This window comes from Protopterus annectens, chromosome 1.part2 (genome assembly GCF_019279795.1).
Source record: "Protopterus annectens isolate FY-2018-M chromosome 1.part2, PAN1.0, whole genome shotgun sequence".
NCBI lineage: Eukaryota > Metazoa > Chordata > Ceratodontiformes > Protopteridae > Protopterus > Protopterus annectens.
In genome coordinates, this window is record NC_056727.1 from 616,254,273 (window position 1) to 616,280,503 (window position 26,231).

A 26,231-nucleotide genomic window follows, 5' to 3' on the forward strand; every position below is an offset into this window, starting at 1 on the left:
ATAGGGGGTGGGACAGGGGGAGTGTGAGATCGTCATATACAGTCATATCTGTAGATAGTCAGATCTGTCTGTCTATGTATATGTATCGACATATATCTATATCTGTATGTGTGTATTACATATATATGTTTGTACATATTCTATCTATCTACATCTGTCTATGTATTGCTACATCCCTCTCTATGTATGTATACATATATGCATATTTTTTATATATATATATATATATATATATATATATATATATACACATACATACATATATTGACATACATACGTGTCCATATGATAGATAGGTATAGCAACATGTTTGTTTACAAAACTGTATACACACACTAACATACTGCTAAACATACATAACTGTGAAACCTACTTTGTACATTGCACTACCTACATTGATATGTGCACATAGATGCCCTCACATACATATTTATGTACAGCCTTCACTGATAGTTGCTGTATGTCCCTTGCCCTATGCACATCTTCATATACATATGGATACAGACCAATGACACATATGGAGGGTTCACAGTATGTAGACTTTTAAAGTATTACTTTACATTACCTGTGTTTGTCACAGCTGCTTCCGTTGCCATCTGGTTTGGTGTCCTGCTGCTCCAGTTGCCAGTTGTCAGCTTTCGTGTGGTTGTTGATGACTGGTTTTGTTTGTGTATGTTTCTCTCTCTCTCTCTCCCTCTCCCTCTCCCTCTCTCTCTCTCTCTCTCTCTCTCTCTCTCCCTACCTCCACAGGGTGCAATGAAAGTATTGCATGTGTGGACTGGGAGTACAGCATGCTTTTGTAGGTATCTGCATATGTCCATGTGATGGCCTCTGCACCAATTGTTAGCCAGCATTTGCTAATTGCATGCAGCCAGTCGTGTACTGATTGCAGTTCTCACTGTGATTCCAGGACAGTGCTATAAAAAGGTATGTGAGATAGGCATAGCCCTTTCAGAGTTTAAGGGCAGGGACCATGCTGGTATGCTGTGGACACTGTTCTGTGAGTGTAAAGGTTAGTATCCCTCTCATATTTCTGGCTGTGTTGTAGATTAACATTTCTCCATTCATTTCTCCAGTTTCCTGTACTGTGTGTATGTACACTGACACCTAAGACTACTACTACTGTTAATGTGGTTGTGTGTGATTTCCTGTGGGACATGTGGTGTAACTGGTATATAGCAGTGTCTCTTGCACTTTTTTGCTATGGCTTCAATATTTGCCCTTTACATTCACTACTTGTATGCCTGCTAGGTGTCCTGACTGTAGTGTGTTGCTGTGGCTTTCCTAATTTCCATGTACATTCACACCTTGGAATGCTTGCCATATCTGCTAGGGTGTTACTGCATGCAGTGTGGTCTGGCCATGGTGTGGGCCTTGACATCTATTAGGGTATTTGAGTATGCTGCTGAGCAGGCCCCAGAGACTCTCAAGTGCATCTTTTATCTGCCTCATGGAATGGTACATATCAGTGGGGTACACCCATTAAATTGTCTGGTATTCTGCAGTTGTGACTGTGGGATAGCACGAGCATATGTATTACTACACTATTTCTGCCGTGCAAGTGGTGCATACTTTCAGTCCTTCATAGTTACCATTGCATGTGTTGTGACACCTTTCTGCCTACTGTTTGTACATTTCACAGGGAGTCTGTGGGGCATCCCTGTAACTCAGTCACTGTTGCTATGTCTAGGCTCTTAACTATTCAAATATGGCAGTGTCAGACCTCTCAGGTGTACAGATATTTGCAGGTTGTCCACATTTTTGCCTCATATTTTGGTCAATATCTCATAAACAGCTTTTTCCTGGCAAATCACTGTGGGCTCAAGTCAGACAATAGTGACAAACATTTCAGTTTCAGACTTCATACCCTTCCAAACATCCAACAAAATGCAGAACCTGTTACTCTCTCAACTGTCTAAGTTTGTTGTAGCATTATTTGGAATGTGTCCCTGTTTTTGGCCCTTTGCTCCACATTTTTTATTACTTAGTCCAGATGTGTTCCTGTAAGAGGTTGTGGGGTATGGGCAGTGATTATCCTGCTGTGAGTATGTGTGTGGCTTGCAAGGTGTTACAGTGACATTATTACCTACTAGCTACCAACTAGCATGGCTGTTTCTGTTCACACACTACTATTCTAGAAATCCACTACATTTGACAGTAAATATACATGACATGTTTTGTGTACTACACATCCTATATCCCCTTTACATTCATTCCTACTATTACATGATATATTTATTGTAGCACAATGCTCTTCTATAACAGTCATGGCTTAGTGGTAAGTCATGCAGACTACTGTTTCCAAGGTTCTGGGTTTGGGACTGACAGTGGGATTTTATTTTTCTTTTGAGCAGACTACAGGACTTGTCATTCAGAGTGACTAAAGCACTTTTAAGCAGTTGTAACCGGGTTAGCGCTGGTTTGCGTGGAGCTCACGCATGTGCACTGGCGTTCAGCTCCACGCACACCCGCTTACAGCCGCTTAAAAGTGCTTACTCTTGTGCACACCCACGCTATTTTCTTTGAAAGAAATGAAAATGGGGAGACAGGAAAGTGGTGAAAAAGGGGTCACAAAGAGGGTAAGACAGTAGGGAAACAAGCTTGGGTTTTGCAGGAGGGATGTAGGTAAGGCCCATAGCTGCCCATTTCTTCATCAGCAACAGCTGTGCATATGTTTGTAATTTGGTGTGACATTTGAAAGCTTCCACCCCTGAGAGAGGTGTGAGGACAACAATAATACTTGTTGTACAGCCAATTGTAATTGACAGTTTCCATGTCCAGCAGACATGTGTGCAAAATGGGCAGCTATGTATGGAGCGTAATTTTTTTGTGGGTACAGAGTGCCCTTTTTTTTTTTTTTTTCAGGTGAGAGTGGTATGTCAGGTATAGGAAGTCAGTATAGCTGGGGAGGTAGGTTGGGTAGGTTAACAGACAAGACAAACAAGACGCATACAGGGGCAGTGTATGACACATGTGGGGGGGTTACACAATTGACGGGGATGGATGTTTGGATATCTAGAGCCCATGAGCCCACAGATGGCAACAGTGGAACTGATATCCTCACCCATGGGCAGTTGCCACTGTGCCTTCACTGCCCAGGATGGGGCTGTGCTGGGGGCTGTGTAGGCCGGGCAGCAGGCATGCCCGTTAGTTGTGCCACCTGTGCCTCAAGCTGGCGTAGGGGCCCAAGAACAGCTTCCCGGATCTCCCTACGCACCACAGTCCAGACACTACAGAGGGTGAGTGGTTGTTCTCCTCTGGCCACACTTGCAGAGGGGGGACGAGCCCCATCCCCTGCAGCGCTTCCAGCCACAGGTGGCACAGGGCCACTGGAGGAGGGTCCGGCCTGGGCACTACTGCCAGGTGCACTCGCCAGCTGAGGAGGGAGAGGTGGGTCCGCTGGAACCCGCCTTCCCTGTCGTCCTATGTTTTGCATTATGTCATGACAGTTTGGGTTAGTAACGTACAATATAATTCACAATTAGTTGTAACAGCATGCATTAGTATTCCCATTAACCAAACACCCAGATATTCAAACCATTGAACAGCAAGCATAACACATGCATATTTTGAACTGCAATACACAGTCCAACAACATGCAGGGTTGATTGATGGCAACAGGCCATCAGGTTTGGATGTATGAACAGGGCAGATGCATCAACGTACATGCAAATATGTATGAACCAACAGGACAAATGTCCAGGGGTGTTAATTGTGATTGCACATGCCAATTTCACGTGGAATGGATTATATGTGGTTATAGGGTAGGGTGAAGAAAATTTAATTAACAACTTCAAATACCAATACATATGCTGTACATTTCTAATAGCTGCAGATATATACACACTACAGTTCTGCCTACAGTTTCCTATGTGATAACTACTTCAAGTTGATGATAGGAATGTTACTGCTACATCAATATACATTTTCATTTTTATTCATACACATTCATATCTGGCTCTGTTCAGCTACATCATCCTGCTACATTTGTTTTATATAGCTATAGACAACTGTGGATGTTTGGTATTTCAGACAATCATACTATTTGCATATTGCAGACTGAGAGCAACATATCCAGATTTTGGAATACACATTCCAGCTGCGGTCACATTTTCAAGACATTTTACTGTTTGGTTCTGCTTGTCACATTCATTTAATTCTGTACTGACTGCAGTATACTTTATTCAGGAGTTATTACTACTTTATTGGTGGATTCATAACTCTTTCTCACACTCTCTCACTTGTTTTATTTTTACAATTCAGGATTGTACTTAATTCTAGGATTTATTGACATGTTTTACCTGTAGTTATAACAATCCTTTCCAACAGTCTCACTTCTTTCATGTTTCTGTATTTCAACAGGGATATATTTCACACATGTGTTTTACTCAGCTTCTGCAGCTGTACTTTTCAGCCTGCTGCAGGTTATGTACTATTATATACAGGTGGGACATCTTTATTTCAGACTTTATTTTAGACTTGTTTCATTTTTCTGTTTGGATTACAGACTGCATCACACTTTTGTAATCAAGCAATACTTGCAAACCCTCTTACACTGTTACTTGCACATTTTATTACTTAGTGACTACACTGCACTCTTTTGCTAACTGTCATACTTATATATTTATTTACAGTTACAGGGAGAGGATTACTGACCTGCCTGGTGGTGCAACCGTGCCAGCCTATCGCCATAGGCTCTACAGTTCGCAGAACAGACACCTGCAGCTGTAATATAAATAAAGTAATATTGGAATACACATCTCCATAATATCAGCTAGGTTAATTTCTTACATAAATAATTAGATGTAACTTACTCAGTAGTGGGGCGTTGGGCATTTGCTGGGCCTCCTGGATCCAACGGTTCAGTTGGTCCTGCTTCTGTCTCTTCAGGTCCGCATGGTGGTGAAGGACCTGCTCACCAGTCCTTGGTATCCCTGTGGCACTGGTGAGATCATGAGCCAACCGGTCCCACGCCTCAGCCCTATATGCTCCCCACAGGACCTGGCCCTGCATGAGTTGGGCCTCATGATTGTGGACAAGGAGCCAAACCATATATTTGGACTCCTCAATGCCCCACCTCTGTGCTCGAAAGCAACTACCCTCACCTACACCTGACATTCTGGCTGCAAGTTGGTTCTACAATCGGTTATGCTGTGTATTCCCGCCTATGGGGCTTATATATGCCGTTTTTCCTGCACTTATCTGTGATTGGCCAATTTGGAATTGTATCAGCTTCACAAAACCTGCTTTGTCATGCTCCTCTTTCTATTCATTCATATATATATATATGCTATTACTGCATTTCTAAGTGCAACTGTCATGGCTTAGTGGTTCAGTACCTTGACTATGGTGCATGGTATCCTGGGTTCGAACCTGGCCACTGCTTTTTATATCTTATGACTATCTACACAGGCTAGGAGGTGTATCTGTGTAAAGGCAGTTTTGTTACAGCTTGCTCAACGTTGCCCGTCGGTTAGCTTTTTGGCGCGGTGCGCAGCTCCGTGCAAATGGGGTACGCTGGTTTACGCGTCATTTGGCTGTCAGCACGCATATTACGGTCAGCTGAGCTATGGGCACACAGTTTCAGCGTGTTAAAATGCTGCTCAACCCCAGGCACTCATTTTACACCTGTTAAACCACTGCTCACCTACGGGCAGATGTACTCAACTTGTTAGACTGTAGCACAGCTATAGGCACATCTGACATTTTTTTTTTTATTATCTCACATTTCTTCAAAATATATGGCCCATTTCATTACATTTTACATAAAATATAATTTTATATGTGTACATATATGTCAGGGACTTGTTTTGTGCTTATTTCACAAAAAAAAAGTTGATGTTGTGTGGGGCTTGAACCATGACTGCCTGCTCTTCAGCCGATGTCTCTACCGCTACACTATTGCTTCTTGGCTTACTTTGCATATTTAGTTCTTATATGCTTTTCCACTGACTGCTAACTGTGGCTAAGCTACGGGCACGCCCGTGCAAACGAGCACACTCATGGGCAAACATCTTTACAATTTAAAAAAAAAATTATAAGATGTTCATTTGTACATTTTATGTTCGTAGTCTGTGGGAGCATGTGTTGTGTTGTGCTTATTCACATTTACACGGGCTCTGTCATGGGGATTTACTTTCGGGACTTTTACTCTTCTGGGGGCGTGTCCGTTTGCAGGGCTCGGCCTACGGACATGCCCCCTACTGTCTTCCATGGACTGTGTAAGCCTTAGGTGTGATTCAGCATGCCCTCATGCATATGCATGACATGCTGACGTCACACCATTTAACTGCAGCCTCCGTGTACGCCTTGTAACTCTTACACGGAGGCTTTGTGAATCCTGCCCATAGTGTTTTCACCTCAGTTTTTTGATTCAGAATCTGAGGACAGCTCAATTTCTTATTCTCCCTGTGGCAGTCTCCCTCTGACACTATTTTTGGAATGAGCCAATGTTTCAGGTGGAGAACAGTCTGGTAAGGATGGGAAAATTATTGATAAGTGTAGGGAAAAAGGGTATGCTTCTGCAACTTTAATGTTCAGAATTTTGAACTGTCAGACATATGTAAAGCTTATTCTGACTAACTGTGAAAGTATGAGAAACTGTTTGCAGTTTCTTCTTATGAGGAAAATCTGCTTTAAATAATGTTGTTTCTTCCACTGTATAGATGGTATCTCATTGTTTACAATGTGTGGATGACTCAGTTGATACATCTTCCAGGGCCATTACCAGTGGTACTGTTTTGAGAAGGTTTGCCTGGTTATGTTCTCAGAACCTCCTACAAGATGTTGAAATGAGATTTTTGAAATCTCCTTTGGATAGAGATTTAGTTTTTGTATCCTGTGGTGCAGAGTTTATAAAAAAGTGTGATGAAAGAGGTAAGTTGATACAAGGAATCTCTAAGATTTTTCAGCTCTCCTTTTCTAAAATTGTCAAATTTTCAAATTCAAGCAAAAACAAAACGTAAAAAAAAAAAAAAACACTCCAACAAAATGCTGGCAAACAAACATTTAAGTAGAGGTAAAGCAGTTCCAGAAAGAAATCAGGAACCCCCCTGCCCCAACCAAGGACAGTCCAACATGGATTTTAAGGGAACTTGTCCCCCCAACTTTGGTAGCCCCTTTCCCTTCCAGAAAGTCTGAACTTCCATTTTTCTCTTTGGCAACAGATAATTTCAGACAATGGGTTCTGAAGCTCAGTCATCAAGGTTACAGATGGCAGTGAAAGGAAAGCCCTCCGTTCTTTGAGACTGGGCTCTTACTTCCCCTTGTATTTCATCACACACTGTCCCTGGGAATGATACAACCAGCTCTTTCTTCCAATGTTGGGAAAGGTTTTTATTCAAAAATGTTTTTAGTGCCAAAAAGAAAATGCTTACAGGCCAATTCTGAATCTTTCTTTTCTAAATTGTTTGTGATAGTGTCCGAGTTCAAAATGTTGTCACTTCACAACCTGTTTCCTGGTAACACTAAATTTAAAATATACTTGTCATCACATCCCTATTCATCCAGAGTTCAGGAATTTCTTAAGATTTTGCATGTCTGGAACACGTTATCAGTTTTCAGCCTTTCCCTTTGTACTATCCATCACACCAAGGGGGCTCACAAAGTGTCTAGCTCCAATTATAGCTCATTGCAATCTACAGGGTATCCACATTTTCCATATTTACACAACTTGCTTATCTTTGCAAATTGTCAGGAATCCCTCAAATGGGTGAGCGACACACAAGTCAGGATTCCAACAGAATATCCACAAGTCTTTTTTTGACTGCTTCACACAGGATTGTGTTTCTGGGGTATCTGCTAGACACCTCATTTCAACAAACGTTTTCCACATGAAAAAATAGATCTATATCTAGATCTGTTTCTAAGGTTTTCACTAAGAGTTTGGTCATTGCAAGGCATCTATGATTCTCATGACACCCCTAGCATGAGAAAGATATGATAGTATCTGAAGTCTTTTGGTCCCAGTACATACATACTTTGTCTTTTAAAATCCCACTGTTGGAGTTTATCAGAAGATAAACCACTTGGTGGTGACAGCAAATACCCCTAATTCTGGGTATTCCTTTCTCCCTCCCTGCTCCAAAATAGTCAGTCACCAAAGACATATCAGACTTTGCTCTGGGAGCAGACTCAGAAGTGATGAAAGTGCAAGGTTTGTGGAACACCATGGACAGATGCAAGCACATAAATTTAAATAGAGCTTGCCCTGATTAAATCACTCAACTGTCTGAATCATCTTTGGCCCATGGGACTCCTTTAAGTTGTTACAGATAATACCACAGCCATGCAGTACCTTATCAAACAAGAGTGAACCAGATCAAACCCCCCTTTGCAGACTACCCTTGTTATCCTGGGAATATACCTTCACAGCATAGTTTATCTCTACAGGCATCCTACATTCCATCAGAACAAAACTGTATGGCAGACAAGCTGAGCAGGACAAGGGTAGGTTCTCAAGAATGGAAACTAGATCAGTGGGTCTTCCAAGATTTGAGCCATCTTTAGGGAGCTCTTCAAGTAGCTCTCTCTGCTCCCTCTCTGAAAGCCTGGAAGACAGATGTATTTTCTTTTCCTTGGACAAGAATGTTCCTGTAGGCTTTTCCACTCTTTTCACTTAGATCAAGGATACTTCTGAAGATTCAGAGAGAATCCCCCAAGATGATTGTAGTGATTCCCTTCATGCCCAGGCAACAGTGGTCCTCCTTTCTTTTTTGGAAATAGCCAGAAGCAATTACCAAAAACTTCTGCAAACAATGGATCTACTCACACAATATCAGAGGTTTTTGATACACCCCGACCCCAATGAACATCAACTGACTGTCTAGGGTCTTAATTCCCTTTTTACCTGTTTACTGAAGAAGTACAGCAGGTACTAATGGGGACAAGAAAGCCTGCTACTAGGAAATCATATATTAGGAAATGGAAAGGTTTTCTAGTTAGTGCCAACAACATCACCAGCACCCATTCAGGGCTATTTTTTTCTCATTGCTATCCCTACGGCAAGGGATTGTCATAATCATTAAGGGTTTGATTCTCAAATGCGATAAGTGATTAAGCTTAAAATAGCCTCCAAGGGTACTTTGCCTAGTAGTAACTTATGAATCTAGAATATCTCAATCTCCTTTCTATTAAAGTAAATTCTTGATTTCTTAACAACCTCATTAAACCCTTAATTCTTTCATTATTAATACTTAGACCTACATAACCAATCTGCTTTCTAACCACCTCAACAAATCCTTACCTTTTTCCTTATTATTTCTTAAACATAGATATCCCAGCTTTCTTTAACCTTAATGACAACTTCTAGTACCAATTTTATATTGCTAGTTATTAAAACAAAATCATCACATGAGACATAACTAATGGCATCTCAAATTCTGTTTATATCTGTATTTCTGCTCTTTCAGTCCTTTATTCATATTTCTAACTTCTGTATTCATTATTAATGCAAACAAAATACTATTATAGACACAATTGTCTAAGTCTAATTTGTCATTTTGTTATTCTAATCCCATCCATTCATTTTCCTTTTTCTTATAAGCTGACTGCATTGATTTCATAATCTGCTTGTCCATTGCATGTGCCTCCAATGTTTGCTTGTTTTTTCCCAGTTAGGGGTCGCCTCAGCAGAACTCTGGTCTGCTAATGATTGGCAGTAGATTTTTATGGTGCCGAGTTGCCAGCCCAACACCCAACCTTCAGCGAAGGCACAGCCATTCACGCATGTCTTTCGGAGGCCACTCGACCATGAGGAGGACATGCAGACTCCACACAGAAGGCACTCTAGCCAAGAATCGAACAGGAGAATATCTTGCTGTGAGGCAATGTGGCTTGCATGTGCCTCCAATATGTCTCCCAATTTCCTCTCTAAATCTTTTTTCAGTGCTTTATCTACATCATATCTCACAATCCATATCTCCTCAGATTTTTCCTTAATGTCATCGGCCTCCATATCTTCAAAATCTCCTTGTTACCAATCTTTCAAATCAGTCTTTTTAGGCCTTCCTATGCTCTTTCAATTCATATTATATTTTCACAAATATCTTCTGCTCTTTTCACATTTTGTTATAAAACTTATTATCTATACCACTCAGTCTAGGTGCTTATTTCAGTATACTCTCTAATTCTGTGATTATTTCTTTTATCAACACTTTGTGCTCTTCCTCTGGTAAAGACTACTTTCCAAACCATTTTTACTTTGTCTATATTTTTCATACCTTTTGGCAGTTAAGCTTGTCACTTCCTGTTCTAACACCTCCTGCTTTTCATTACATTTCCTTCCCACCTACTTCTTCCAAAATCACATTTTGTCTTCTGACAGTCTTTCCTAAAAAGGGTAATATTTCCTCTTTTGCTCCTTATACCAGATATTAATGTTTCCTTAATAAACTTTGTATTCTTTTGTTGTTGTTGTCCACATCATTCTTTCACTCTTCTTAAATAATTTTCATTATTCATCTATAGCATAACCATCTTCTCTTCTGATAACTTACACTTCCTTTTCTCTCCAATAAAATAATTTCTATTTACATATACAATTTTTTAATCTTTTTGTACTTGGATTAGATGCACAAATCTTGTTTCATGTTCTTTCTACATCTTTACTTCCTCTACAAAAGCTTTTATTATATTTATCCTCTTCAAATTTTTAACCCTTTTCCTTGTCTAATTACAACTTTATTTACTCCTATCCTTGCCCAAATTCCCTCATGATCATTAGGATACATTATATAATCTGGTGACATTCTCACATTAGTTCTTACATATGTAAAGCTTCTTTCTTTCCTGCCCCCATTTAGCCTGCCTGTAACCCTTAATTTAACTTCCTTATATCCTTTGTTATCTTTCCGTTTTGTTTCTTCATATTCATACTATAACTATAATATCCTGCCATAATTGTATCCATAATAGTTATTCTTATGTGGGATTTTATCTGGTTAAATAACTATTCCCTTGTTTAATGTCTATATATATATATATATATATATATATATATATATATATATATATATATATATATATATATATATCACAATACTTAATGGTATCTTTTTGTTTCTGATATCTATCAGCAATATTCATTATTCTTTACTAATAAAATGATATAACACTGTTATAGATTCCTGTTTGCATAAAAACACTATTCCCAAATACCTTTACACCCCAAAATTCCACACAATATTCCTCCCAAAAATGGCTTTCTTTTTTCTTTCCTCAAAAATCTACTAAACAAATTAAATCTATTTTAGCTTTTTTTCCTCAAGAATCTTACATCTACTAAACAAATTAAATCAGTTCCTAATTAATATCATTCACCAAACTGTTTATATTACGGGATACACGACTTAAACTATTCATACATTTTCTCTTTCCTTTAAAGTGTTTTCTTTCATCTTACTTTTTCTGTCTTTGACAAAGGGAATTTCTTCCTTTATCTATATGACACATAATACTTTTTCTCTCAACATGCCCATAACTTTACAACTTGTCATATTTGTTTTGCATTAATAAAGCAAACCAGTTTTATATTTCCCCTTGTATCTCCCATTTTATCTTTTCTCTTTCTTGACATCTAACAAAGCTTCTTCCCTGTTTAATTCACACATTCCTTTTCAGCAAAACTTGAATATGTACTAACCATCTGATTATGATGTAGAACATAGCAAAACTCGATATGTACTTACCATATGATGATGTAGGAAATAACATAGCTGGCATGTTTATTTACCATCTGATTATCTTGGACATACCTTCTCAGAATATATCCTTACTATCTCATGCTATCAGACATAGCTCACCTGGGAAATATGCATACCATCTGATGATGTCAGACATCAATTTGCTGGAATCAATACCTACCATCTGATGATGTCAGATATAGTACAATGGGAATTTAGAAATAACAATTTTGATGTAGCACAAAGCGTAGCTGGAATACATGCTAACTATCTGATGATATAGGACATAGCAAAGATGGATTATATACTTACTTTCTGGTAATGTACCACATACTTTACCACATACTTTAGCTTGAATATATACTTACCAGCTGGAATATAACTATACCATCTGATGATGTTGGACATAGCAAAACTGGAATATATGCTTATCATCTTATTATGTTGGACATAGCAAAATTGCAATATGTACTTACCATCTGATGATGTCGAACATACCAAAACTGGAATATGTATTTAACATTTGATGACGTAGCATATAGCATAGCTGAATATACACTTACCATATAATGATGTTGGGTCCAGCTCAGCTGGAATATATAACTGCCATCTGATGATGTAAGACATATCATAACTCGAATATGTACTTATGATCTGATGATATAGGACACAGCTTAGCTGGAATAATTATTTAATATATGAGAATGCATGAAATAGCTTCACTTGAATATTTACTTACCATCTGATGATATCGGACATAGCACAGTTGGAATATATACTTACCTTCTAATGATGCTCAACATAGCTTAGATGGAACATATACTTACAATCTGATAATGTCAGACATACAACAGTTGAAAGATATACTTGCCATCAGATGATGTAGGTCACAATTTAGATGAAATATATACATACCATTTGATGATGTGAGACATATCTTAGCTGGAATCTATACTTACCATCAGTTAGTATCAGCCATTCCACGGATGGAATAAATACTTGCAATTTGATGTAAGACATAGCTTAGCTGGAAAAACACTCACCATCTGATGATGTAGGAAATACTTTACCTGGGATATTTACTTACTTACTGTCTGATGAATTTGGAAATACCATGCTGAAATATTTAATTACTGTCTAATGATGTTGGAAAAAGCTTAGATGGAAACTGTACTTACCATCCAACAAAATCAGACATAACACCGCTGGAATATATATTTACCATTTCATGATGTAGGACATAACCTAGCTTGAATATATAGTTGCTATCTACTGATATTGGTCATAGCACAGCTGAAATATATACTTACTTTCTACTGATATAGCACATAGTTTAGCTGGAATATACATTTTCCATCCAATAATATTATCTGTAGCACAGCTGAAATATATACTTATCACCCAATGATATTAGCTGTAGCACAGCTGGAATATATACTTACTACCTGACAATGTCAGACAAAGGACAGTTGGAATCTACATTTATCATCTCATGATGAAGGACATCGCTTAGATAAAATTCATAATTACCATCTGAAGATGTAGGATACAGCTTAGCTTGAATATATACTTACCATTGGATAATGTAAGACAAAGAATAGCTGGAAGAAATTCAAACCATCTGATTAAGTATGAAGTAGCATAGCTGAAATATTTACTTAACATCTGTTGATGCTGGCATAAGTTAGATGGAATATATATTTACGCTTTGATAATATCAGCCATAGCACAACTGGCACAAATACTATTCATACAATGATTTAGCAGATAGCATAGCTGGAATAAATAATTACCGTATGATGACACAGGAAATAACTTCGCTGGAACACATACTTACCATCTGATGATATCAGTCATGGCACAGCTGTAATATATACTTCCATGTGATGATGTGGATGTAGAATAGATTGAATATCTACTGTATAATTATGAAGAACATAGCTTAGTTGGAATATTTACTTGCCATTAGATATCAGACATAGCATAACTAGAATATATACCTACCATTTGATGATATCATACAAAGTGCACCTGTAATATATACTTACGATCTACTGATGTTGGGCACAGCAAAACGTGAGTATGTATTAACCATCTGATGGTGTAGTTCATAGCAAAACTCGAATATGTACCTATCATATGATGATGTAGGACATACATTACCTGGAATAAATACTTACCATCTGATGATGCAGGAAATACCATAGCTGGAATGTTTATTGGTCATCTGATGATGTTGGACGTACCTTGTTCGGAATATATACTTACGATCTCATGGTGTCACACATCGGTCACCAGGAAAATATGCATACCATCTGATGACATCAGACATCAATTTCCTGGAATGAATGTGGGATGCTATCAAATACTTTTTTCTAATCTATCCATGCCATATTAGATTCTTCCGCATTTAAAATATTTAATTATAGCTTTAACAACAAATGATCCTTTGTTCCATATGATTTTCCTTTGTTACCCTTTTGTTCTATTATCATAACTGATTTTTTTTCTAAATGACAAGAAACGCAGTCTGAATCAATTCCAGTAAATAGACAGTACATCATCAGAAGGCACGTTATTGGTCTATAGTTTTTAGGATGGCTTGTTTGTTCACTCCTAAAGAAGGAGTATCATTTTTCTTGTTGTCAACCAGGTTGGTATCTGTTCAGGATGCACATATAAGTAACAGATACTCAGGGCTAAATCTTTGTTTAAAGATGTTAACACTTTTAGTTAGAAGTTAGGAACTGCATCAGGGCCTGGGGTTTTCTAATTAGGAGATTTTCTTATTTTTGTTTCAGTTTCTCTGGTCATCACGTCATCTCCTGTACATTACTGTTTCTATTACTTCTTCTATCCATTGTTATATTACACAGGGCCTTCATAGATAGAAGAGATGTCTTTTTAAGTTCTTCAAGTCTTTTGGGTTTGTATTACCATGACAGGAATGGACCCCATTCCAAATTCAAACTATGATTAAAGTTCATGAAAGTAGTATTGTTTCTATCTTTGATGTCAGCCAAAAGTGGTCTTCCCTTCTATGATATATCTAGTAAGTCAATGACTTTCCATTGAGTAGCTGGTGTTTTTCATCCCATCCTGGTGGTCCTTATCTTCTTATCATCAGAAAGAGCCCTGTCTTTCAAATAAGATGGTAAAATAATATTCTGCTGAGCATGTCTGTGGCAGCTCAAGTGGAACAACAATTATTGATGTGTAGCTGGTGTTTATTGCCCCATGTGACTGGTTATTATCCTTGTGCCATTTCAGCACATCTTCACTGTTTTCCTCACCCCAGATCACGTTAGTGAAGCAGAGATGCATAATGAGTGGTTATGCCCTCTGAGGTGACATCCTTCAGTTACAATGTTACAGTGAAGATTCCTCTGGTCACAGTGGTGACAGCTGATGCAGCACTCACTTACATGTATACAGCTGTGTTGCACATCTCATCACTGTGGTCCTCTTCCTTCTAACTTTGGAGACACTTCATCATCCCACTTGAGTTGTTCACATCCTTGTTCCATAGCAGTGCTGTAGTGCAACATTGGATTACACATTAAAGTGAAGAGTGAGGTCCGATCTGACCACTCTGATGGTAGAGCAGGTGAAGTGCATTTGTACCAGTTAGCTACTCGCACTCATCCCAGACTAGTGCTCATCATCCTTAGCTCATCCAGATGAGCATTGTCGTATCATCCCAGCACTTCTCCTCTTCATCCCATCCTAGAGTTGTGGAGCAGTAGAAGGATGGCTGCTGCCTGCCTGTGGTGCTACACATTAGATAAGATAGTATTCTGCTCTTCAATCTGTCCATAATGGCTGTAACTCTGGTGAAACATGCCAATGTATAGCTGGGGCTCATTGCTTTGTCCTCCTCGTCTTTATCCAGTGCAGATGCATATCTTCATTTCCTGCTGTTGTTCAGGGGCATGCTGGGGGCTGCACTTCTCAAATACTCTCCTTTACATATGAGAAGAAGTCAGCTCTCTTTTGACCATGTTACTGGTAGTTCAGGTTAATTCCTCTTCACACCCCAATGATCCCTGCCTTTTCCCGTGCTTTTGCTTCAGAGAAGTAGAAGAGGGTTGTTTTACCCCTGAGGTGCTATTTCCCTCTGGATAAGATGTTAATATGAGGTCCCATGTGATCACATCAGAGGTACAAATGGTTTAGTAAACTAGTTTGCAGCTAGTGATGGATAGCTGGCCCTCACCCGATATTTTTTGGCTGCATCTTTATATGTTTTGGAGGCATATCCTCATCCCATCGAAAATCGTTTTGCACCATATGATGCATGGCCTCTTCTCATTCTATTTCTATTTTTTTTATATCCCATCTAGATGAGTGTCTTCATCCTATGCTGGTGTTCCACATTTCATTCTAGGGATTTAGGGCAGAATAAGGAGAGCACTCCCGAGGTGCTGTCGCTTCAATAGGATGTTAAAATGAGGTTCCATCTGAGCATGTTTGTAGTAATTCAAGTGGGGCCCACATTTGTCCATGTGTAGTTGTTGCTCCTAATTTCTCAGTTATAGTCCTCTTCTTTGTGTCATTCGGATGCAGATCATCACTCTGTACCTCTAGTCCTCAAACTTATCCCAGCATAGTGCTCTACAGCAGCATAAGAAAACCACAACTCTCTTGAGGAAAGAAACTGCACTTTGAGAGCCTGTAAAAGCTGTACTATGATCTTCTCTAATAACACTGATAGTACCTCAGGACAAGCATAACTGTATGTGGTGGTGCTCCTTACCCCAAGATGGTATTATTCATCCATCCCCAGTGAGGACACTCATTTTGTATCTCATTCTGGTGACTTTCCTTCTTATTTTATCCTTCTGCTATAGCTCAGTATGGGTGGTGCTGTATTTGTCATGTGGCCAATTTCACATAGGATGCATATCTAAGTTCTCATCTGACCATATCGCTGATAGACGAGGTTAACATCAAAGTCGTCATTGTGTAGGTAGCACTCTTCTTCCTGTCCTGGAACTGCATATTCCTTTTCATTTCATATGTAGTACAGAGGCATGGGGTGCTGTTCTTTTTCCATTGTAAAAGATGTTAAACAGAAGTCTGCTCTGATCACACTTGTGACTGGTGAGGAAGAACTGTTCACTCTATAGGTGGTGCTCTTCCCATCCTCATAGTCTTGGCCTTCATGCAGTATGGAGACTTATCTTTATAGTTTTTTGTTCTTTTCATGCAATCTTTCAGCACCTCTTCCCATCTGCAGTGGTTGTATTTCGAGTGGAACATTTGCTACTGTGTGGTAGGTGATCCTCTAGTCCCAGTGCTCCTCATCCCCATTGCATCAAGATGTGTGTCCTTATTCTGTCCTCATGGTCCTCATTTTGACTATCCAATCACTACAGAGAATAAATTGAGATGTTTTGTTTATTTATTTATTGATATGTTAACTTGATAAGTGCATTGGTGCTTGGGTGCTTTTCAATAATAACTTCACCAAATGACAGTAAAACAGCAATAAAAATAATAAGATAAAAAGTACTAAATGATATAATGAAAGGGTTCATTAATGAAAAGATGCAATATTCTGTTTGTTTTGTTAGCTGAATAAGTACAAATTGAAAATAGTTTAACAATGATACAATAGATATGAAGATTTTAAGATAAAGGGCAGCAGACTGAAAGGAAGTCTAAATTCCTCATGTTATTTCACTTACTTCTGATGGGCTGAAATCAAATTTAAGACAGAGGGTTAAAACACGGATTAGACTTTATCTGGAACACATCAAACATTTACCTTATTTGTAAAAAATGTCGTTTAGATAAGGCATTAAATCAAGGCCCCATCTGCTTGACCTGATGATACCTCATCTGGAAGTAGAGATCCCATGGCACTTATTGAAATAGTAGTGGTGCTGTATTAAAATCATACAATCGTATATGATATTACTAAGAAAAACATGAATTACAATTAGCATTAGAATTGTACACACTTCGTCAAACTAAATTTAAATTATTGAAATGACTTACATCAATACGTGAATATGCTAATTTGTTTTTCTCTTACACTTATTCTGTCCCCAGACTGTATGCCCTAACTAATATCTAGCTTTTCTAATAATTCCCACTGCATTCCAGGTTTTATTAAATAATAAATAGTTCATTCTAACTTGCCATATCTGATAGACTATTGCTATATGTAATTTATATTTCTGGTCCTATGTATTTCTTTCAAATCTTCTGTAGTATACATAAACAATATTTTCCATTCTTACTACCCTAACTTATCCATAAAATTATATTTCTTCAAATATTTCACAACTTAATTACTTTAGGAGCTCCAAAACATATACAATTGATCGTTTGCATTGTATTTTATACAATTTCAATTCACCCTTCACAGACAATTATTTAACATTAGTCTCCTCAGAAAGATTTGCTTCTCCTCCCTTTTTTAAATCTTTTTTCTTCTTTCCATAATAGCCACTTTAATTTCTACCTCCACTTCCCTCCATGGTTCAGTTAATAGTGTTCTTCTATAATCATTTCATACCACACCTTACTTTTTGGTCTACCTCCTCTATTTTTACTTTCTACTCATTTCTTCCATTTTACAACTTCTCCTTTCACATTTTTTCCTTTTTGCTAACTCTCATTTCCTCCTAATATTCCTGATACTTTATATTTAACAATATTGTTAATAATTCCTTACTGTCATACCTCATCATTTTCAGATTCCATTGTGGATAACAGAGTCGCTGAAATACCAGATGATTTTTTTTAAGTTCAAACCATATGTCCAGCTTATTATACATAATACCTCACCTCATGGGGTTAACATCATCTCCCATATAACAAATGAAAACTATCTGTAACAAGTTCCCATACTTTCATGGAAATGCTGCCACTGACACTAAATAACTCAATTTCCATGAAAACAGTTCTATTTATCAAGAAAGCCTTGTTTTCAGAGTTTAATCCAAAAAACCTTCCCTCATTTACTCATATCAGGCCACTGCTCTTTTATTTTTTCATAGTCCATGAACGCTATCCCTAGGGTTAGGGTTTGGCATAATCATTAAGCTCTTTATCTTACAAACACAAGGTATAGGGTTTGATTTTCAAATGCAATAAGTGATTAAGCTTAAAATAGCCTTCAAGGGTAGTTTGCCTAGTAGTAACCTATGAAGATAGAATATCTCAGTCTCCTTTCTATTAAAGTAAATTCCTGATTTCATAATAACCTCATCAAACCTTTATGTCTTTCTTTATTAATACTCAGACCTGCATAACCAAACTGCTTTCTTAACCACCTCAACAAACCCTTACCTTTTTCCTTATTAATTCTTAAACCTAGATAGCCCAACCTTCTTCTACCTTAATGACTACTTCTAGTACCCATCTCATACTGCTAGTTATTAAAACCAAGTCACCACATTAGACATAACTAATGGCATTTCAAATTCCCATTATATCTGTATTTCCATTCTTTCAGTCCTTTATTTTCATTTCTAAATTCTGTATTCATTAGTAACACAAACAAAATACTACTTATGGACACAATTGTCCAACTCTAATTAGTCATTTTGTTATTCTAATTCCATCCATTCATTTTCCTTTTTTTATAAGCTGATTTTATTGATTTCATAATCTGCTTGTCTATTGCATGTGCCTCCAAGATGTCCCCCAATGTCTTCTCTAAATCTTTTTGAATGCTTTATCTATATCACATCCCACAATCCTCATATCACATCTCTTCAGATTTTTCCTTAATGTCATAGGCCTCCCTCTTTCAAATCAGTCTTTTTAGGCCTTCCCATGCTCTTTCAATTCATATTATATTTTCACAAATATCTTCTGCTCTTTTCACATTTTGTTATAAAACTTATCATCTATACCATTCAGTCTAGGTGCTTATTTTAATATACTCTCTTGTTCTGTGATTATTTCTTTTATCAGCACATTGTGCTCTTCCTCTGGTAAAGACTACTTTCCAAACAATTTTTACTTTGTCTATATTTTTCATACCTTTGGGTAATAAAGCTGGTCACTTCTGTTCTAATACCTCCTGCTTTTTATTACATTTCCTTCCCCTCCTACTACTTCTTCCAACATCACATTTTCTCTTCTGACAGTCTTTCCTAAAAAGGGTAATATTTCCTCTTTTGCTCCTTATACCAGATATTGTTTCCTTAATAAACTTTGTATTATTTTGTTGTTGTCCACGTAATTCTTTTACTCATCTTAAATTATTATCATTATTCATCTATAGCATAACCATCATCTCTTCTCATATCTTATACTTCCTTTTCTCCCCAGTAAAATTATTTCTATTTCCATATACAATTTTTTTATCTTTTTTGTACTTAGCTTAGATACATAATTCTTGTTTATTATTATTTGTCTTTTATTATTTGTCTTTTATTATTTATTCTTTTCAAACTTTTAACCTTTTTCCTTGTCTAATAACATCTTTATTTTCTCCTGTCCTTGCCCAAATTCCCTCATGATCATTAAAGTCTCCTTGAATCTGTCATCTCTTTACTTCTTCTACCACAAGTGAATGAATACATTATATAATCCAATGACATTCTCACATTAGTTCTTACATATGTAAAGCTTCTTTCTTTCCTATCCCCATTTATCCTGACATTAACACTTCATTTAACTTCTGTATATCCTTTATTTTTCCTGTTTATTTCTTCATACTATAATATAATAACTATAATTATACAATCCTGTCATAATTGTATCCATAGAAGTTAGTCTTAAATGGGATTTTATCTGGTTAAATAACTATTCCTTTGTTTAATGTCTACATATGCATATACCAGAATACTTAATGGTATCACTTTGTTTCTGATATCTATCAGAAATAGTCATCCTTCTTTAACAATAAAATGATATAACACTGTTAAATATTCCTCTTCGCACAAAACTAGTATTGTCAAACATCTTTTCACACCAAAGTTCCAGACAATATGCCTCCAAAAAATGTCTTTCTTTTTCCTTTCCTCAAAAATCTTACCGCACCAAACTAATTAAATCAATTTCTAGATTTTTTCCTCAAGAATCTTACATCTACTAAAATAATAAAATCAGTTCCTAACATATATCGTTCACTAAACTGTTTATATTAAGGGGTACATGACTTAAACTAGCCACACCCTTTCTTTTTCCTTTAAAGTGTTTTCTTTCGTCTTACGTTTTCTGTCCTTCACCAAAGGAATTTCTTCCTTTGTCTATAGGTTCATAGGTTCTTAGGTTCTTAGGTTGGTACTAGGCTATCGGCCCTAGGTACAAGCCTAGCCATAACAATTCCCTGGATATTTCTTCCCACAATGTTTACTTCTCAGGACCCCTGTCTAGCAGGGTGACTGACATGATCCCCGAGGTGAATTTCTTATCTCCCATCCAGTCATCAAGGTTCCTTTTGAAGAGGCCAAGGAGGCGCTCTGCTTGACATGTATGGGCAGTCTATTCCAGAGTATGGGGTGTCTCTGGGTCAGGAACCTATCCCCTAGCATGTTTTGTTCATTGTGATGACAAGGTTTAGATCCCTGGAGTGTGTGGCTCTGAGGGATTGGGATTTCTTTAAGTGGAGCATGTCCAACAGCTCAGGGTTTGACATGGCCTTGTATGTTAAGAAGAGATTGCCTCTGAGTAGACGATATGCCACAGAGTATAGCTGGAGTATTTTTAGACGGTCAACATATGGCATCTGATTTAGGCCTGTGATTCTTTTAGTGAGTTATTTCTGTGGCCTTTCCAGCTGTTGCAGATGTCTTGTGAGGTACATACCAAACGGGGCATTATACTCTATAATGGGTCTAATGAGGGATGAGTACAGTAGGACAATGACCTCTTTTTTTCTGGATGAAAAGCCCTTAGTGATGAGGTGTGCCACATAGAAGGATTTCCTGACTGTTGTGGCAATGTGATTATCGAAAGTGAGACCACTGTCCACCTGTGTCCCTAAGTCTCTCATCACACTTTCAATATTTAGTGTACTGCCACCTATGTGGTAATTCATGGGTACATGTTTTTTTTCCAAAGGGGATAACTATACATTTCTTGGCATTAAGCTTGAACCCATGGCTCTGGCACCAGGCATCTGTTTCTGTAAGGCCATTTTGTAGAATATCCACATCATTTGGGGATTCAATAATGGCTCCCAGTTTGCAGTCATTTGCGCACTTTGTTAGCCAGAGTCCCTTAGTGTTGGCCTGTACTTCAGAGAAGTAGATGCCAAACAAGAGTGGTCCCAGGACTGAACCCTGAGGTACTCCACTTGTCACTTGTCTGGAGCTGGATTTGGAGTCGGCTACTTTTACAGTCTGGGTTCTGTCAGTAAGCCAGTTGGCAACCCATCGAGTGATGTAGGGGTTTATGCCCAGCTTAGTAAGTTTATCTATGATTCTAGAGTGAGGGATGGTGTTGAAGGCCTTGGCAAGGTCCAGATAGGCTGTGTGGACTGCCTTACCCTTGTCCACAGCTCTGAAGACTGATTCGAAGAAGTCAGTCAGATTCAGGAGACATGATCTGCCCTTCTCAAACCCAAACTGGGTGGGTTCCAGTGTTTGAAGGTTGCCAATGTCTTTGTTTATAAGTTCCATGATAATGTGTTCCACGCCCTTGCAGCTCAGGCTTGGCAGACTAATGGGACAGTAGTTCCTGGGATCCAAGGATGTCATCTGGTCCCATGGATGCTGTATACTTAGCTTTGGAGAGTGCGGTTTCTACCTGTGTGGCTGTGATTACTGGAATTTGACAATCTTTTGTTACTGAGATGGGCCCTTTAGGGTGTGAGAGGGGGGTGAAGTTGGCACTAAATCAATCTGCCAGGGTATTGGCAATATCCTTGGGATCAGTATATTTAATGCCATTCTGTTGTAGCTCAGAGCAGATCTGAGCATTGCCATTTAGATTCTTGACATAACTATAGAATGCCTTGTGGTTGTCTTTGGAATCTTTGGCAATTTTATTTTTGTAAATAAAATTTGATGAGGGATCCCAGTTTCTTACTGAGGCTGGTGAAAGAGTTTTTTTGCATCCTAGGATTTTCCTCTTTTCTGCAACAGTTTCTTCCTTCTGTTGTATAGTTTGTTTATAGCAGGGGACCACCAGATTGGTTTCCTTTTTTTGGAAAAGAGCATCTTGGTTCTATTTGGGATGGCACGATTCATGCATGAGTGGATGTGCTCATACAGTGCCTTAGTGTAGGATTCTGCAGTCGAACTTTCAGATCCCGTCTGCATGGGAGTCATGAAATTTGTCACTTCTTACTTCAGTAGCATGAAGTTGGCTTTGGAGAAGTCTTTTAAGGAGGTTTCTTTACTGGGGGGGTGGGGGTGGGATGTGGATGTCAAGGGTGATTTGCTTATGGTCAGACCTGACCAGTGATGGGGTGACCACTGGTGTGGAGCATCTATCTCCCATGTTGGTAATGACCAGGTCTAGGATATTGGATCCCCTGGTGGGACAATGGATTAGTTGATCCAGGGCATTGGAATTTATGAATTCCAAGAAATGTTGGGAAGAGGAGTTGGTACCCGAGTAGTTTTCCCAGTTAATGGCAGGGTAGTTGAAATCACACAGTATTAGGGTGTTTGGTTGTATCTAAATATTTTCCAGTATGTTTAGAAAGGTGTAGTGAGAATCTTGGGGAATGGTGGGGGATCTGTAGCAAGCTACAATTTGGATTGCAGTCTTACCTAGTGTTAGTTGCACCTGGTGAATTTTAGATGCATTGTGTTGGGCAACTAGCCTGGAGGTGTGAATATCGTTGGCGAATATGGACACTCCTCCACCTTTAGTGTTTTGGTCTTGGTTTTATGGCCGACAAGTGCGGCAAGAGTTGTAGCCTGGTATTGCAGGGGTGCTCTCTGGGGCCTTGAACTAGGTCTCAGTTACTGTACAGATATCAATGCTCTCCATTTTTAGGAGTGCCATGAGTGAGTGCGTTTTGAAGTTTAGACTTCTAGCATTGAGTGGCATTACCTTCAGATTTTGCATGCTTGTATCTGTTGCGGTGGTGGCTTTATCCTTTGAACCTTGACTAAAAAAGGCACAATAGGGGTGGCAAGAGCTTTAGCCAGTAGCCTGAATCCCAGGAGTGATGGGTGCAGACCATCTCAGCAAAGCATCATGGTTTGTCAATCATGTCTTCCCAGGCAGACAGATACTGGATCCCCTTTGAATGACACCAGAAGCTTAGCCAATTGTTGAAGTCAATCATTTTGTCCTTATACTGTGGTATCATTCTGGGCAAAGGCAGGATGCTACTCAGGGCTAGGGTCATACCTGCCTGGGCTACATGATCCAAGAGCTCTTCCATGTCTCTTTTCATATAGTCCAGGGAGGTACGTCTTAAGTCATTCACTCCAGCATGGACAATGACAGAGTCGTATTTGTACTTGTTGTGGAATGACTTGAATGCATGTGCTATGTGGTGGATCCTGGCACCCAACAGGCAGCTGACTGTACTTTTCTCCTTGTTCAGCCTGGTGAGTGGGACATCAGTGTGTCAGACTTTAGACACACCTATGACTAAAGTGTTGGGTACATTGTCTTGCCTTAGGGGCTGTTGTTGGGTGGCACACTGGTGTTGTGAGCTATGTATCACTTTGGTTGTGACTGGTGTTTGCGTTTCAGCTTTGGAGGTCCTTGTTGCTTGGGCAGGTTAATGTTAAGGGCCTCCACATATGTGGATTTAGCGTTGCTATGTGTGGGTGTTGATGGTGTGGGTTTTGAAGGGCTATGAGTTGCTTGAGGTGTAGTGCAGGTGTTAACCTTCTCCTCTTGACTGTCTAGAACAATCTAGGCCGGAGAGAGCTTTGCTTCCAGTTTGGCTATGTAAGTGCATCTCTCGCAGGTTGTAGTGTTGGGTGGTAGGAGGAGAGGATTGTCTGTGTACATGAGGCAGTTGTCGCATTGCCTCAGTATGCCCAGATTCACCAGGTGGACAGGAGAAATCACCGGAAGCTGACTCTTGGACATGCCTGTTTAGGTGCTTTTTTGTAAAGTAAAAGAGCTGTTTTCCCTTACCTTTGCAAGGTACTTTGCAATTATATGCTGTTTAGTGCCTACAATTAATTTCTCCTTTATTGACAAGGAGAGTTGAGTGCTTGTATCAGTTTCAGGTTTCCTAGTGCTTTCCAGCAGGTTCTAGAGAAAGTGCTAGTCACAGGGGTTCATATTTTAGTGCTTCTACTGAGAAACCAGCTAGTTCAAAGGAAAAATTTGAAGAGCAGACTTTCTGGCACATGGAATAGTTTAACTGTAGACTCCCAGTGCTGCACGATGAAAGAAAATGTGCAAACACACGCGTTTTTAAGGCAGAAAGTTTAAAGGGATAGAAACCAGCCCAAAAAGGCTAATAAAATTACAATTTCAGATCTGAAAACCACTCCTTTAGCTTTAGATAAGCAGTACAATGCTCACCACTCCCACTGGAAAGCAGTAGGACTTCCCTCTACCACAGCAAGGTCTGGATAGCCCTGAACACAGAAAATAAAGTCCTGAGACAAGCAAAGCCTGGGATCTGGACTGGGTAGGAAAGGTGGGAAACGAGCAAACAATATAGTATTTTTTTTTTTTGTGGACATATCTGTCAGTGTCAGTGTCATAATGAATAAGACACTAGTAAGCAGGGCATAGTAATTATTAGTAAGAAGGCTGATCTCTTTTGCTGGTTGGGGGGAATGTCAATACATATAAGACTTATGTTGCTTGAGCCCCCTCACCCCCATTAATGGTGCCTGCGTTCATATATGTCTTTGTTATGTTCTCCATTTATATATATATATATATATATATATATATATATATATATATATATATATATATCTATACGTATATACGTATCTATATATATATATATAGATCTGCCCAGCAACAAAATAAACAGCCTCTGCAAGCTCGAATCCAGGACCCTGCACACCATACACAAAGTCATTTACCACTAAGCCATGACGGGTATATATAAATCTGATGTTTTCAGAAGCACATCAGTCATGCAACAGTACAGAGAATGTATACCAACATCTAGATGTATGTGTCTGTGTAAATATATTAATATCTAAACAGATACAGCATATTTATATATATATATATATATATATATATATATATATATATGTATATATATATAAATATTTACATATTTACATATATATAGATATATATGAACATATATACATGCAAATGCCTACATCGACACATATATATATTCACCTATATGTCTGCATATACACAGAAGGGTACATCTATGGACGCAGATATATAGCTATGTAGGTATATATGGACATAGTCATACATATGTAAGCTGATATATATATATATATATATATATATATATATATATATATATATATATATATATATATATATATAGATATATATATATATATATATAGGTATATGTGGCTATACATCTGTAGATAGCAATGGTAGATTAACAAAAACAGATATTTCCACGTGCACCTTTAATGGGGTTGAGAGGCCCCAAACAATATACGTCTTGAATGAATAGGCATACCCCCCCCCCAGCCAAACACATTCGCCCTGCAATACACT